At 40.0% G+C, this 15,102-nt stretch overlaps 1 long non-coding RNA gene across 2 annotated transcripts in view; it reads right to left on the reverse strand.

Moving 5' to 3' along the window:
• Positions 1-12,376: 12,376 nt before the first annotated feature.
• Positions 12,377-15,102, reverse strand: part of LOC139106554 (uncharacterized) — a 206,444-nt gene continuing 203,718 nt past the window's right edge. Inside the window, exons 9-10 of one of the 2 annotated variants that reach the window (XR_011546383.1) lie at positions 12,728-12,821; positions 12,377-12,609 (exon numbers count right to left, since the gene is read on the reverse strand). This is a non-coding gene — a long non-coding RNA (uncharacterized lncRNA). The remainder of the gene's footprint in view (positions 12,610-12,727; positions 12,822-15,102) is intronic. The other variant, XR_011546382.1, reaches the window with a different exon arrangement.

Below are 15,102 nucleotides of genomic sequence, written 5' to 3' on the forward strand. Positions count from 1 at the left end.
ATTCAGGAACGATTCGATTCGACTTTATGCAACCGGTATATATCGCTATTGCATGAAAATTTTAACGAAAGCCGCTCGCGGCGACAATGAATTTTCGATGCGTCGAGTCGGACGAAACGCAGTGTCAAAGTGATCCGTTTATCGTTTTAACATTTTCTTTTTTTTAACGAAGATGCTAAGCAAAATATATCTTGCGCTAAGAATACCTCGGTGATCCACGGTGCTATCGGGGGCCGCGGTTCGAGCTCAGTGTATCGGGATAATAAACAGAAAAGTATCAGAGACCCAGGAGGACCTGAAGGGAGAACTCTCCAGATAGGAGAACCACGGTTACACTTTCTGAACAAAAGTTGCAAACTGAGTTTGATCCTGGAAATATTAATACGCTGCATACCACACGAGTATATTCTTATTCGTCTATCGGATACTCCAGGGACAATTCAATTAAACCCGCAGGGCCTTAATGTCAAACGTGGTTTTATAATTGTGTTAATTATTTATCATACAAAGGATCGATTAATTCCTTCGCGTGCGTTAAAATAAAATATACGTTCTAATATCGCGCTTGGTAGCGTTTTTGCGGCGCGGAGATATAAAGAAGAGCGTAATGTACGTTTCGTTCGGTCATTTTTCTAATCCGCGAAATCATTTCATCAAAATGAAACCCGGTGGCCGTTATCGACTGGCAGTGAATCAACCTGCGGCCGGCACAGCCACGTCGAATCACAATAATTCGTCGCGGGTAACCACGGTGGATCGGGTCGCAAAGATAGAGACAGTGGAAACGTCATCGCTACGTCGTAAGGGTAGAAGTGGATGGGGAATATGGCTCACTTCACTTTGGTCTACTCTAGGAGAGCTCGTAGAGATAAGCCACCGCCCTGGTACCTACGTCGAACATGATGGCAGACATACACAAACATATATCCTTACATACGCGGGTACAGAGGCACGTGTGTGCGGATAACGTGCGGCCGCGAATACGTGCACGCACGAAAGAGACACAAGTCCTCATCAACCCTTTCGACGTTGGGATTTTCAGATAAAGCGTACGATGTATTTCTAACTGACTGATAGCTACTGTCTCGTATCGACAATCAGTTTCCGCTTATCTTTTTAACGGTGCATACCGCGATACGGCCGGAAAAGCTTTCGGGAGATATATTGCGCGTTTGGTTATTTATTATTCACAATTTATTACCGTTAATCAAGTATCGATCGCTTCAGATCTCATACCGTGCTTAAATAAAATACGTTTGGCTGTAATTTAATTTATGATATCGGGTTCTCTTTTTTATCATTTTTTTAATTTTTTTTATTTCTCGCAAAAAGGAAAAGGCGTACACTCTATTTTCTGATAATCGCGATCGCACGGCGAAAGTACTTTACGAGCCTTTAATCCGTAAAATGCATTCGGAGTTTGCACTAGAATTCAAGATATATTAAATCGAGTCTACATATATTGCATAATATGTATATCATAATTCCCACGCGGTTCGGAATTCACCATAAACTGCTAGTACCACGGCAATGACCGTAGCACTCCCGTGTGATTCGGAAAATGCAGAATGCATTGTGTGTTGCGAACCGATGACTGTAGCGATCTAAGATACAAACACGACGTAGCACGTATCATCTCAGAGCGCTGAGGGACGTAGATATGTTGCCGCGTGATGTCGATATGATGCTTGCATAGTGTAAAGAGTGAAGAACCCTTCACCGTCTCTCTCCTATTTTTGATGAAATCGTCGGAACGAAATTTTGCAACGTTATTTAAACTCAATGGTCCGAATCATCGATAAAAACTCACATTTATCGTGTTTGTATCCGTTTTCGCTAATGCTGATTAATCCCAGTTTAAATTTCTTATATAATAAATTACTTTTCTTTCTTTTTTTTTTTTTTTTTTCTAGATCTAAGAATTAAGAAAAAATTTTAAAAAATTAATAAGTTAAATCGGGATTGAAGCCCGATCTAAGTCATACTGTACGAGAAGATTTAGTTAAGACTTTTAATAAACGGCTTTTACCGGAAAAGACAAACTGCGAAAGGAACGTCGGTATTCTCACATAGCGATTGTGCACGAATCTCAGCTATAATTCTTATTTATTTTTTCTCAAAATCGAAATTTATACTTATTGCGTAACAGATATTCCTGTTTATCTATTTATTTAGGAAAGAAGTGAATTTCCATCTCAGAAAAGAGGGACGATAAACAAAACTATATACGTTACATGTAGAGTACATATTGCTCGCCTTCGAATGCGCGTATGTACCTTTTCGGTTATTTTTATTTCTACGGGAATCCGCGCAAGCCTGTCTCGCGCGGTCACCGGATCTTTCTGTATTTAATATTTTAAATCCCGTATGACGCGGACACCGAAGCGCTTTCGGTCACAATCTCCGCTTTGGTGAAATAATAAAGAAAAAAAAAGTCCCGTATTTGACGTTTGCTGAACAATATTTAGGCCAGTCGAAAAAATATGTTTCGCACGCGGGCGTATATCTGCACCTTCGACTTTCCTATCTTTTTCGCAATTTGTTGCCTCCGCGTTACAGCGGCAGCTCTTTTTGACTATCTTTTAAGAGATCTCTTTTAGAGACCTTAAGAGGAAGCCGGAAATAGAAAGCTTGATGCACTATCACGCCGACGACGTGTATCTGGGATCTCGAGGGTTATCTCTATACACGAGCAAGTGATAAATAAATCTGCTTATTGACTTCTCCCCCGGCACTCGCTTATCTTTTTTCGTTCGCGTATCTCACGCCTCTTTCGCGACCTCTGACTTTGAGGCAGTTGTACGTTTTATAAAATGTAGTTGAATTACACCGGCATCATCTTTTCAAGCTGTCCCTCTCGACAAAAATTTAATACACCGTGGCAAAATTTGATCAGCTAAAACTTTCATATTGCTCAAGCTGCTAAATTGACGATTATTATAAGGAAGAACGAATCTTGACGCGGTAATATGTCAAAGTTAGATTTCGTCAGAGCTTTGAGTATCCGAGTTGACGCCGCGCGGTACATTTCATGAATAATTTTATTTGTCAAGCATCTTAAAAGATTCGCTGCGCACGTCAGTTTCGAGCCTAGTTTACGAAAGTTTTACGACGATAATTCAAGACCGGGAACATTTTCGATATATCGAGGATACTTCAAATATTCTAAATTTAAATTAAAAGTGGAGACACTTTTTGAACTTCCTCATCGATTATTTCTCTAAAGGTACATTCTTGCGATTCTAAGCGTCGCTAAGTAAAGTGTGTGAAGTATTCGACATTTTGAGGAATAGATAAAAATATACGACGAGCAAATCTTTTTTTCGAAAGGATATGTACGCGAAATATAAATTTATGTCTTCGAGATATTAATATTTTTACTAAATTTTATTATTAAGTCTTCCATCATTGTTCGTTTGATTCATTAAGTTCTTTAATCGAGTTTATTTTTTATTTAATGAACGTGTTTGATTTTGCATTAAATTGAGCTTTGAAGTCAAATTTAACCCTTTAATTCTATCTACTCACGTTCGAGCTAAAATGAAAGTTGAACGCGCCTTCGAATTGTTTGCTTTTATTTCTCCACGGCGTCGTCGCGGTCTAAGTATCGAGCATACGAAAGCGACCAATGCACCTGCCAGCCTTCCTGTAAGTTTTCGAGGTAACCACCGGATGTAACCGTATGCGATTTCACGATCCTCGAATAACTGTTACGATTCGTACGCGCCTCTCGGAAATGCGTTCCTACTCTCTTTCTTTTTAACCGACGCGGGTTTTAGTCGAAAACGAAATTGCCACGTTGTTAGCAAAGTCGTACATGCATAGAAAATAGACCGCCCTGATAAAAAAAATTGTAATAAATTTAAATCACAAACGTGGCACTATTGAAACATTATACATGAAGAGTTAATGTGCCTTAAATAATTTTGCGCAAGCTCCATCAGAGAATTACAAATTGCGTGTATTAACAAATTACTCTTCGATAGTTCTGCCTGCACGGAACATTATGGTAACAAAATAAGAAGCTAATAAAGATCAAGATTTTCCTGTGTGTAACTTCATCAAGTTACTGTAAATGAGAACACACTAATTACATTAATTAATTACGTTAATTACATCGACTAAATCAACGAATATGCAAACACAGTGGAAACTTCGTCCCGTAGTGCACACACGGAGAAAATACGCTTTTCGCAGATTTCTCATTCACACATGACGTCATCGTTGTAAAATTTCTTCTTGCCGTTCCGCGAAACATTGTCGGGCGTTAACGGTGACATGCTGTTTTAGCGTGAATTGGACTTTAACGTCCGATTCCTAACGTCCGTTTTGGCTCGGGCCGTCACTCGTTTCAACTTTTCTCGTGTTCTACGGAAAATGCGGAAAATTTGCCGCTTACCTAAAGGTACTACACCTAACCGAATTCGCTCCGAAAAAAAAAAAATATATATCTTCGAACAAAAATCCCAAATATAAATCTATCGAGAACGTACCTATCTATTAAATATTTTATCAATTTCATCAATATTACAATTAAAATTGTATCGCAGAAGTTATATTCAGTAAGAATAAAAATAATTTCCATCATAAAATTAAATTGCCCTTAAACGAACGCTGACGCAAATCACGTACCCTCCTTTCTCGAAAAGTATCGATTTTGCAACAAATTAGAAGTCTATAGAAAAAAAAAAACTGGGAGGTATGAAACGTCGTGTGTATCTTATTTACATTTCGTTAAATTGTTAGTGTAAATCCTCCGTTCATTTACAATGTTACAACATGTTTTCTCGTATTAAGGAAATTTTTCCCACGGCACGATAAATTTCTTTCTCTTTCTCCGTTTCTCCGGTTTTTCGTCGGACCGTCGTTACGAAACGCGAAGGACCGCGTTTATCTTCCACGTCGGCGGCGACCGCGTTAAACTCGCGTCCCTGAGAGCTTATACAAACATGCGAGGGGAACAAGATATCAAGCAGGATATACGTCGCGCCTTTCCTACCCTCGTCGGATAGGAGTCAACGAGTAAACTTCAAACGTATCGCCGGCCGTTAGGCAACGGATGAAATTGTCTCGCGCGGTCGTGGCCCGATTAGGTGCCGCCTTCTCGCGATGGCAAATGTTATCTATTTAATTTCCTTTTCTCGAGCCTGAGACAAGCTCTCCCGTCTCGGGTTTGTTCAACCTCCCAGAAGGGTCTACGAGTATTTTCACTTCTGTTCTCCGCCGTCACCTTCTGCCGTCCGACCTCGCGGAGAGAATTGGACGGTCGGGGTATCTTGTCGAAAATTTGCAAGTGCAAAACTACTTTAACCGCTCAATAATGTTCGCGGCCGAATACGACATGCCACGGTAATATCCTCTTTCTATTCGATATAAATTCCGGTGGAACGTTTTTTTCTTTTTTCTTTTTTTTTTCTTTCAAAAAGAATTTTGTCACAGAGTAATTATTCAATGTTTGTTTTCTGTAGGGATGATTGAGTTTACTGTAGTTAATAAAGACTAACAGCTTTTCCGATATTTGCTTATGAAAACGTATGGTGAAATCGATTTAATCGGTTGGTTGATATTCCACGAGCATATGCGCGCTCATCGACGTGCACACATATAGTTTCCGATATTCATTTTGCAAAGATGCAGATCAGGCGCTATTGGCTCTGGCGAAACATTCAATTTTTGCAGAGAAAGTCGACGAGTGGCCTCCTCTCTCTTGAATATTCGTTCTTTAGTCGGATAAAAATCCAGATCTTCCACACACGTTCAATGCGATTTGTTTGAAACGAATTCCTGGTTTTATTTTATAAAGTCATCTTATACATGTATATATGTACATATATATATTTTTTTAAATGAATTAAACCGCTATTTTACAATGTATTTATCTCAATATTCTTTTGCGGATTAATGTGACTTAGTTCGACCGGCGACGTATTATGCAAAATATTCGCGCGAAGAAACGTGTGTGAAAGCGTGATTTATTTTACGGTCGAGAATGATACCGGGTGGAATGTAATACGATGTCCGAGTCACTATTGTGATAAGTTAATCGCGAGTCGGAGAGTGCGGAATTCCAAGGGTAAATTTTCCAGCAGCTATGAAAGTGCTGCCGGATGTGAGAGCACAGGGCGTGTTTACTCTCGGAGTTTGCGACTTGATAATACGCCATTGGCTTGTTATAACGACGAGCCGACGTGCATCACGACGACCCCGAGAAACATCCCGCTTCAATAAGATAGCTTCAACTCCACGGTCTTACGGATTTGCGAGGCTATTCTTAGCTCCAAACAAAGCCGGGAAAATTTTGTGAAAACGAGGAGAGAAAAATGGTCTCCGTAATTTAATTGAGACAGTTTGATTGCGCGCAACGTGTAACGCGAGTAATGGGTATCAAAATTAAAGATTGCGATTTAATATTAGCGAGTTAAAAAAAAAAAAAATAAGAAAAGGGCAATTAAATTTCTCGGGAAGATTATGGGCTGCGACGGAAATTCCTCAGGCCATTCCTCGGATAACAAAGTTTTGGCGGCGCGAGTGACAGGTGTTTTTCGTAATAATGCTAAAGAGTTATATCGGAGAGTCATAATAGTTACCGTTAAGTTCAATTGATTGTTCTTTGACATTCGCAAGATGATCGCTAAGCTGAGCTATCTTTCGGAATTAGTTTCCTTCTCCGCGAGTTTTAACGTAATCGCGGATATTATTTTCCTCGGCAGTTCAGAATATTATTTAAATTGGAATTACTTTTCTCATTATAACCCAGCCAAGAGGAAAATCCCTTTTCCCGCCGACTTTACTTTTGCCATTCTCGCCGTGGGAGAAAAATTTTATCCGCGACAAGTGACAACGCGGATCCGTTGCTCGGTGTGCCTCACAATTTTGGTTTCACGCTATCGATAGACATTGTTGAATCGTTTTCCGCCAACGAACCGCAACTCGGCAAATATACTTGGGACAGGTTACGCGCGTTACAGAATTATATCACCCTAATAATCGCATGTCTGATAAAAATTCAATTAAAGCTTATCACGTAATCTTATTTATCTTATAAGTTTAAACAGAATAATATAACGGGAACGAAATATATATATATAATGATTAAATTTTAATGTGGCGTGTTACCCTCACCCGCAATATTCAGAGCTCAGTCAACAGTAATATATGTATTTATAATGCACAACCGCTAAATACTCATAAACGTACAAGGGATAGGGAGAAATAGGAAATAGAATTGCGTGCAACGTTATGTCGGAAGCAATTAAAAGACGGCTGACGAGTATTTACGTTATCGTCACCGTTGTCACCCACGTTTCTCCGCCGGCATTATTAACTCGATACATCGATGCGACGCGAGTTACGACGCGAATATTGTTTTGCGGCCTTTCTTGACCAGCCTCACGCGCGTTTTTGTTACACGTCGTTACACGTTGATTTATGAAGTAATGTCAACGACTAAAACCAAGGTGCCGCTCATTATCAACACGCGGGTATCGACGCATTTTTAATACGCACCGACAGCTGAATGTACGCGGTGCAACACAGTGAATTGCGTTTTTTAAACGCGTACCGCCACAAGGCGAGAAGTGAAGTGCATCAACTATGTAAAAGTAAAAAAAAAATCTTCCTTTCGTGATAATAATATCATGTTTAATAAAAAACTAAATGTGTTTCGCAATTATAAGCGCATAAAAAATGGAGAAATAAAATTGCATGCAGCGTTACGTTGGAAACTATTAAATTACACGCGTTGGTTATTTCTATCCTCGCGACTGTCAAAAATTGTTTTTTTACTTTCGCATTGCGATAATGCACTTTGTAAAATCACGTCAAAGTTATACCCTCCCAGCAATTTTGCCTATATCTGCAATTTCCGCGGTAATTCCGTTCTGATATTGATGAATGCAACACGTCGGTCACGCATGTGTGGGAATGATCATTATAATTCCGTTAAACGACGATAAATGACGATCGTGTTAAGTGACGCTGACTCTGTTTTAATAATTGTCACGTGTATGGTGTATCGGACACTGAACGCTGTTATCTCCGTTTGTCAGATAAAATGCCAGAATGCATCACCAGGCAAATGTACATATATTTCAAAAAAATTAATTGCTTTAAAATCGTAAATATAATATATCACGTTTAAAAATTAAAAAAGTTTTAATAAATATTTTTAGAATAATATTACATATATATATATTTTTTTTTTTAATTAGGTAACAGTACCCTTCATGCCTTATATCAATTCAATTTGAATTACAATCTGCGTATGCGGATTTTTATACCGTACAAATTTAATTAGCGATATATTTCAATTTCACATGATTATGGTACGCGAGATACTTCGTTTAATTAATAATAGGATATGATTAATTAAATATAGCGAGCAGCGTCGAGGCAAAGAGAGTTAATCACGGATAACAAGGTCGACCCGCGACGATAGAAGAAAGGAATAAGCCGGATAATACTGCAGTTCCGAAGATGGCAGTTTCTTAATTATTGAATTTACGTATATATGTGTACAGAGATGTATACGACATATAGATATATTTTATAATAATTTCCTAATGTAAAAAATATCGGGGAACAGTTGTTAAAATTATACTCAATTTTGTTAATTGATTATATTTATAAAAATTTAAAGAAGCGCAATTTCTTTTTATTTAGAACAAAATTAAAATAAAATAAGAGAGAGAGAAAAAAGAAAGGCAAAACAAAAAAAAAATAAAATAAAAGATACAGAACGATTATTCTTGATGTCACAAAAATATGTAGCCCTCGTATCCTAAAACGAAAGTAGTTTCCGTTTTGAAATGGCGCGTGTCGTTCACGGTTTTACGACATTGAGGAATCGGGTTAACGTCTGACACAACTCTCTCGGTATTCCAGGCAGGATTTGTTTCGCATCGAGACGGAACAGAGCAACAAAATTTATATAGTTAGAAAACTCTCTCTTATTGGATGAGGATCGGCAAGATTTCCGATAATTACTTCCTGCTGTGATCGGTTAGCGAAGAGCGGAGGGATACTCGAGGAGGGCATTAAAGGTAGATAAAATATCCAGCGCGTGCGGAATATCCCCCCTATAAATTTCTAAGGCTACGTCATATTCATGTTCTTTAGGGAATCACTGATCTGTTTATTACCGCATTATCGCGTAGCCTCCATGAAAAATAGAATATATTTAAAGCGCTACGAGCCGGGGTGGCGGCGATTACTTAAATTCTCCCAAGTAAAACGAAAAGTTTCGTAACGAGGCAGGTCTTGAAAATTTTTAACTATTACTGTAATGAAGTTACTGCCAGCAGAGCCGCCGGGGTCGAGTGTATCGGATAGCTTACATGCTTCCAATAACAAGGAACTTTCGTTTCTGTGAGGCGTGGTAAAGCAGAAGTAATGGGCCCCGAAGGACTTCTTAAGGTAGCTTAAGGTTTATCACAGTCAAGTGAATATTTAACAACTTCCAGGGGAAAAAGCTTCTCAAAGTGCACGGCGCGTAAGTTGCAACGAAAAGGATTCCGATTTGCTGCCGTTACATTTACCCGATGCATTTTTTAAGGCATTGAATTATGTCATATCCATAAAACGCATTTCCATAAATAATTCCGTACGGATGCATTCCTTGATGGAGTTTTTATACGTATATTATACGGACGTATTAAAAATATTACGCGCGAATATAACCGTGTGTAACAAATTGACTTAATAATTAATCGTTAATCGCGATAAATGCGTTTTTTTTTTTACCTACTTCTAAGTATCTCGCGATAGAATTTTACTTTCTAATAATACTTTTTAATAACGATAACAATGCCGATGTTAACCTAGCCTTTACGCGATGTAATCCGATCTAACGTACATTGCTGACTGTGCTTAAAACCTGCTACATGTAACGTGAGCTCCGGAGGTAGCGGTGGAATTTATCCGTAATCGTAAGAGCGAGAGACATCGCGGCGGAAGTACGACGTGGAGTCGCGCTCGAGCGAAAAATAACGGCTGGGAGCGTGGAATCAGTTCTTCCTCCCGAGCGGAGCCGAAACCTGGGGCCCGATAACCGGTAATGTTTCCCCTAATTTTTTGAACGCAACCGAAGAACGGGTCTGGAGATAACGCCGCGGTCGGTCGGTCGAAATGACATACGCGACACGTCCTGCGGCTTACACCAGCGGCAGCCGCCGCCACCCCGGTATAAGAACTCGTAAGATAGTTGGCCCGCGCTCGCTCGGCCGCGGGCGCCGGCTCAATGTACCAGAGGAAATCGCTGACTTATGGCTGCGCCGGGGAGTCATACCTTTTTTCATAAACCCCCAGTCAACCCCAACCTCGCGACTCTTTTACATTGTACCCAGATTTCAGCGATTAATTTTCCCCATTGTGCCGTGGCGCGTCTCTCGGCAGCCAACCCTCCTCCACCTCCTCTGCCTCCTTCGGCTCTCGCTTCCTCACCCTTCATTTCGCCCTTTCCCCAACTTCTCTTCGCCTACCTCGTCCCTCTTTCCCCCCTATAACCCTCCAGCTACCGCGGTTCCCGTTCTATCCCTCACCGACACATCCCGCCGCCTCTTCACCGTCGCTCCCAGACCGAGGTCCGCATTGTCATTGGCAAACAGATCTCAATAGCGGTATTAAAAGTATCCGCTCTAATGGAACCCCGGTGTATTCAGCCCAACGAAAATTCCGCGTCGAGGAGGCGGTCGATCGTTGCACAACGCGAGAACGCAGAACGCGAAGATTTCTGCCTACGCAAAGGTAATTGAACGTCATTGTGTGCAAAGCGGCTATTTCTCGGAGGCCGAGAAACGCGAACGTAAAATATTTAACGACTACTTGACCACGGTAATTTTCCCGAAGAAGTGAGCCTTCGCCGATTGCCGAGGAAATATTGTATTACTTGACGAAAAAGCGTAACTCGCTCATTGATAGTCTTCTATCGCGTTTTCAACATTGCTCCCGCTTATCCGACCGAGGCAAGAATGCAACTCTATCTCCTTGGGGATTCTCATCCCTCCGCTGCGCGCTCCCAACTTTTTCGAGGCATTAAAGCGATCTGGACGTAAAACTGTGTACGAGAACGGCTTTCTCCCGTTCTTTCTTTTTCCCGTTGTTAAAAAAAAGGGAGGAAAGCGGGGGGGGGGAAGGGGGCGAACAGCTTGAAAAGTGTGCCGCGTCGGCGCCTGCGACACTCGGTCATATCTCAACGGTAAACATTTACAGCGTCGCAAAGTATTATTTCGACGCGCACCACCGGGTGCACCGGCGCGAATGGTGGACTGCATGTGCGCTGTTTATATTTCATATAAAACGCAACATTTTTATATATTTCGCACGTGTGTGGGCGGGCACACGGATGCAAAAACGAGTGTATACGTCGCGCTATACAGCGCGAGCGGACACGGACGATTATGGCGGCTTATCGCCGCAGGGCGCAATACCAAAGTGCTCTATAACCGTATACATATATACAACGTATATATAACTATTGTTTCCACCCTCTTCGCTCTGGAGAACGGCCGGGACACTATTGTTTAGATTTTTTTGCAGTGATCGCGATGACCGCAATACGCGGCGAGGACCCCCTCGACATGGTTTGCGATGCGCGACGAATAAAATGTAAGGACCCCAGCCCACTCGTTTCCATTATATACAAGATCAAAAGTCTCCGAGTGTTTTTCTCGAGAGAAAAAAAATTTTTCCTAAGCGATTCGGAGTCGCTCCGCTCTTACGGGATAATTATTCTAAATCAGATTTTTGATTTACGTTATTTTAATTTTACACGGTGTTAAATAGAAAGACTGAATGTTTATTAATTTATGTGAACATGTACATTAACGATAGCGAATTTTCTATATCCTGCTTTCCCGAGTTTCCATAACTATTTTTATATTTAAAGTATTTTTATGTTTAAATTTTAATCGAAATATATACTTCTATACATTAATTTAGTTGTTATATATGTTATATATGCATAAAAGTTTTGCTGACAATGTGTATCGAACACGATTTTATGCACAAAAGAAATTTTTCGCGTGGGAACGATATTACGGGATGGTAAAAGGAAACAGTCATTGAAATAAAATAAAGAGAAGCAAACGATCTGTAAACTATCGTTGCTCTCTTCAATTTCCATTTTTTTAAATATTAAGTTATTTATATATATTTTTTTATATTGTAAGATCGATATACCCTTTAATTGTAAGCGCCTGACCGCTCGTCTTCTGTCAAGAAATAAACTACTCGAATGATGTAAGTTTTGTCTACCATTATCTTTCGGTACAATCTTAATTCCCTGCGGAACGATACTCGCGGATGTTTACGCAACAGCTATTTTTACTTCCTTTCCAATTAATAAATTTTAATTTTAATATTTAATTAAGCTACTTTTTGTCTTGCTGGGCAGATTTAGCTTTTTCTGCGGCGACAGCGGTTAGCGTACGTAATCCTAGGCGGCAGAGGCAAAGAATGAGATAACGAGGGGGAAATCAGTCTTCGGCAATCCGGCCGGCGCGGTACATACAACCTGTACAATTCCTCATAACGCTGAGAATGACGCATTAAAAAAAAATAGACTCACCGGATTGCATCAGCATCAGCGGAGATTGACGAAGCTGCCGGTGACTGTAACATAAAATAAGAAAATATTAATGTAGAGAGAGATTCTTTAATTAAATAAATAAAAATAAAGTTAATAAAAGAACAAAACTGACAATTTTATATTAAAAAATTTAATCCCTACCTAAAAGTTGCTCCGCCGATGTATGATGCCCTTCCTGGACCTCCTCCTCCTCTCAGAATGTCTGTGAGTTGTCGGTCCTCTTCTGGATCTCCATCTGAAACAAAAAAGAATTTAACTGGTTAGCATTAAGTACAAAATATTAAACAACTTATCGCGACGAGATCGTATGCATAAAGCTAATCAAATAAATAAAATGAAATAAAAGTAAATGACGAGGGCTCTACGAGGTCCAGTTTTGAAAAAGAAAAACAGATGTATGTAAGAACGTCGAATAAAATTTTAAGGCCGCAACATTTAATTAAAAACTCTAAGTACGGATATTTAAAATTAAGATTGCGTATTAAAAACTGGACTAATTTTATGAATGGCGCATGAAAAAAAAATAATGCGGCGCAGGAAGGCAGCCAGGTGAATAAATCATTAGCGAGAATGGAGAATTACGACGTTGTTAATTGATTGACACGCGATACTCCAATTAAAAGCATCAGATGTCGATGGTTAACGAAATGTGAAACGCTTCAGCAATCCATGAGATGTATGCAGAAACGGACAAAATAGGGTTGCTTTAATGCGATAGCCATTCATCGTTAGTCACTTATTATACATTTTGTAAAAGCATGACGAAAGTCGTGAAAAACTTTTAATTTTCGACGGCGTTTGCCATTGTGTCGCATGTATTTTCTATTCCGATACCCCTATTTATTCTTTCGCTTTCTGGCGAATCTTAATTTAATTCTAACAAACGGACTTGCTTAAAAAAAAAAAAAAAAAAAAAAGAAGAAAAACGTAAATTCGTAAACGCGCGTTCTAATTTCTTGAGCTTCGTATCGAAATTGTTGGAAAACACGATCAATTCGAGTTGCATCACGAGTCAATAATCGCGATGAAACGATAAATAGCGTAATTGCACTCGGGAGCTTATGTATCCTTCGCGTGTGCTATTACAATCGATATCCCGGTTCTACGCGTGTGGATACAGGAGGAGCGCCGTAAAACCGGAAGATCTCGTCGAGATTGAGATCGTAATATCGCTGGCGCCGAGTTGTAGTCGGTAACATGGGATTTACATACCCACCGGTGGAGCATAACTGCATGTAAACATTTGTCGTAACTCGATATTTTCGCCTGCCGTTAATCCGCTAATAAACCACCTTAAGGAGTGCTCGCGTCCGAATGTAAATCTCGTTTAATAATTGAATGCCGCACGGGCTGTAATAGCCGGATCTTAAGAACACGGAGGATTAAAGTAACGTTTACCTTCGCCCTACGACGATGTCGAACTTTTATTCCGCGTACTACAAAAACCACTTTAAAATTCCAATACGCGTTTTGCGAAGAGACTTTATACTTGGCGGAGGGATTAATTCTGTCTTCTTTCGCAATATACATGGTAAAAGGTGGAATTATCACGTCGTCTTAACAATCGACCCCATCCACTGTACCCTGCCTCGCAGTTTGTAACGGCAACGGACTACGTAATACGCAATTCATATCATTCTCGCGGCTGCAGTCGTGGTGCATTAGTACCTAACGCGGCATGTCCGGTGTCGCATGCACCGGCAGTTTGTTAATTAGGCGAAGCAGTCCTTTCTTACACATCGGCCCAAATCCTCCGAGTCCCGGGGATGTCCCTTAACTCACCCGGACGCGGCCGGGGGCTCTTATGCAAACCGCAGAGTCCGAGCCGCACCGCGAGCTTATTATGGCCATTTGCCTCCCCGTTTAAGAGGGTACCCTGAAAATTGTCGTAAACCCCGGAAACGATGCTGTCTCGCTACTCCGAAAACGACGAATCGCGCGCGACCGTGTACAATGCGCGCCGCGTTTGTAATAAAACGAATCCTCGAAATTAAGCGCGAGACGACAAAGAGCTAGTTCTAGATCCCGGGGAAATTTCTCATGACAGTAACGTGCGGCAGTAAACGGACGTAAAACGTGAAAGAAAGAGAAAAAGAGTAAAGAATGTCTGGAGAGCATAAAGGTATTGCAAAAAAAAAAAAAAGATTTTTGGCCCACTATAATTCGCGTATCATAACTAATATTAACGTTTCGAAATAAGCGGCAAATAAAATAAAAAAAAAAAATAAAAAAATAGAAAGCACGTTCATTAGACGTCACGCGTCACGTTTCTTTTTCTTATTTTATTCAAAAACTTTATTAAAAAAGTTTATTCGCACTTCTTTAAATATTATATGAAAGAGCAAAAGATGTTTAATTAAAAAATAAATTAAATTTTTATTCAATTATTACGTACAATATTTAATGTTGCGTGCTTATTTTTGTGAAACAATAAGAAAAAGGAGAAAATCATGTGTCGACCGAAGAACGAAATTTTCAAAATATCTAACGCAGTTTCCTTGAGGAAATGTTATATT

This window comes from Cardiocondyla obscurior, linkage group LG11 (assembly GCF_019399895.1).
Source record: "Cardiocondyla obscurior isolate alpha-2009 linkage group LG11, Cobs3.1, whole genome shotgun sequence".
Taxonomy (NCBI): domain Eukaryota; kingdom Metazoa; phylum Arthropoda; class Insecta; order Hymenoptera; family Formicidae; genus Cardiocondyla; species Cardiocondyla obscurior.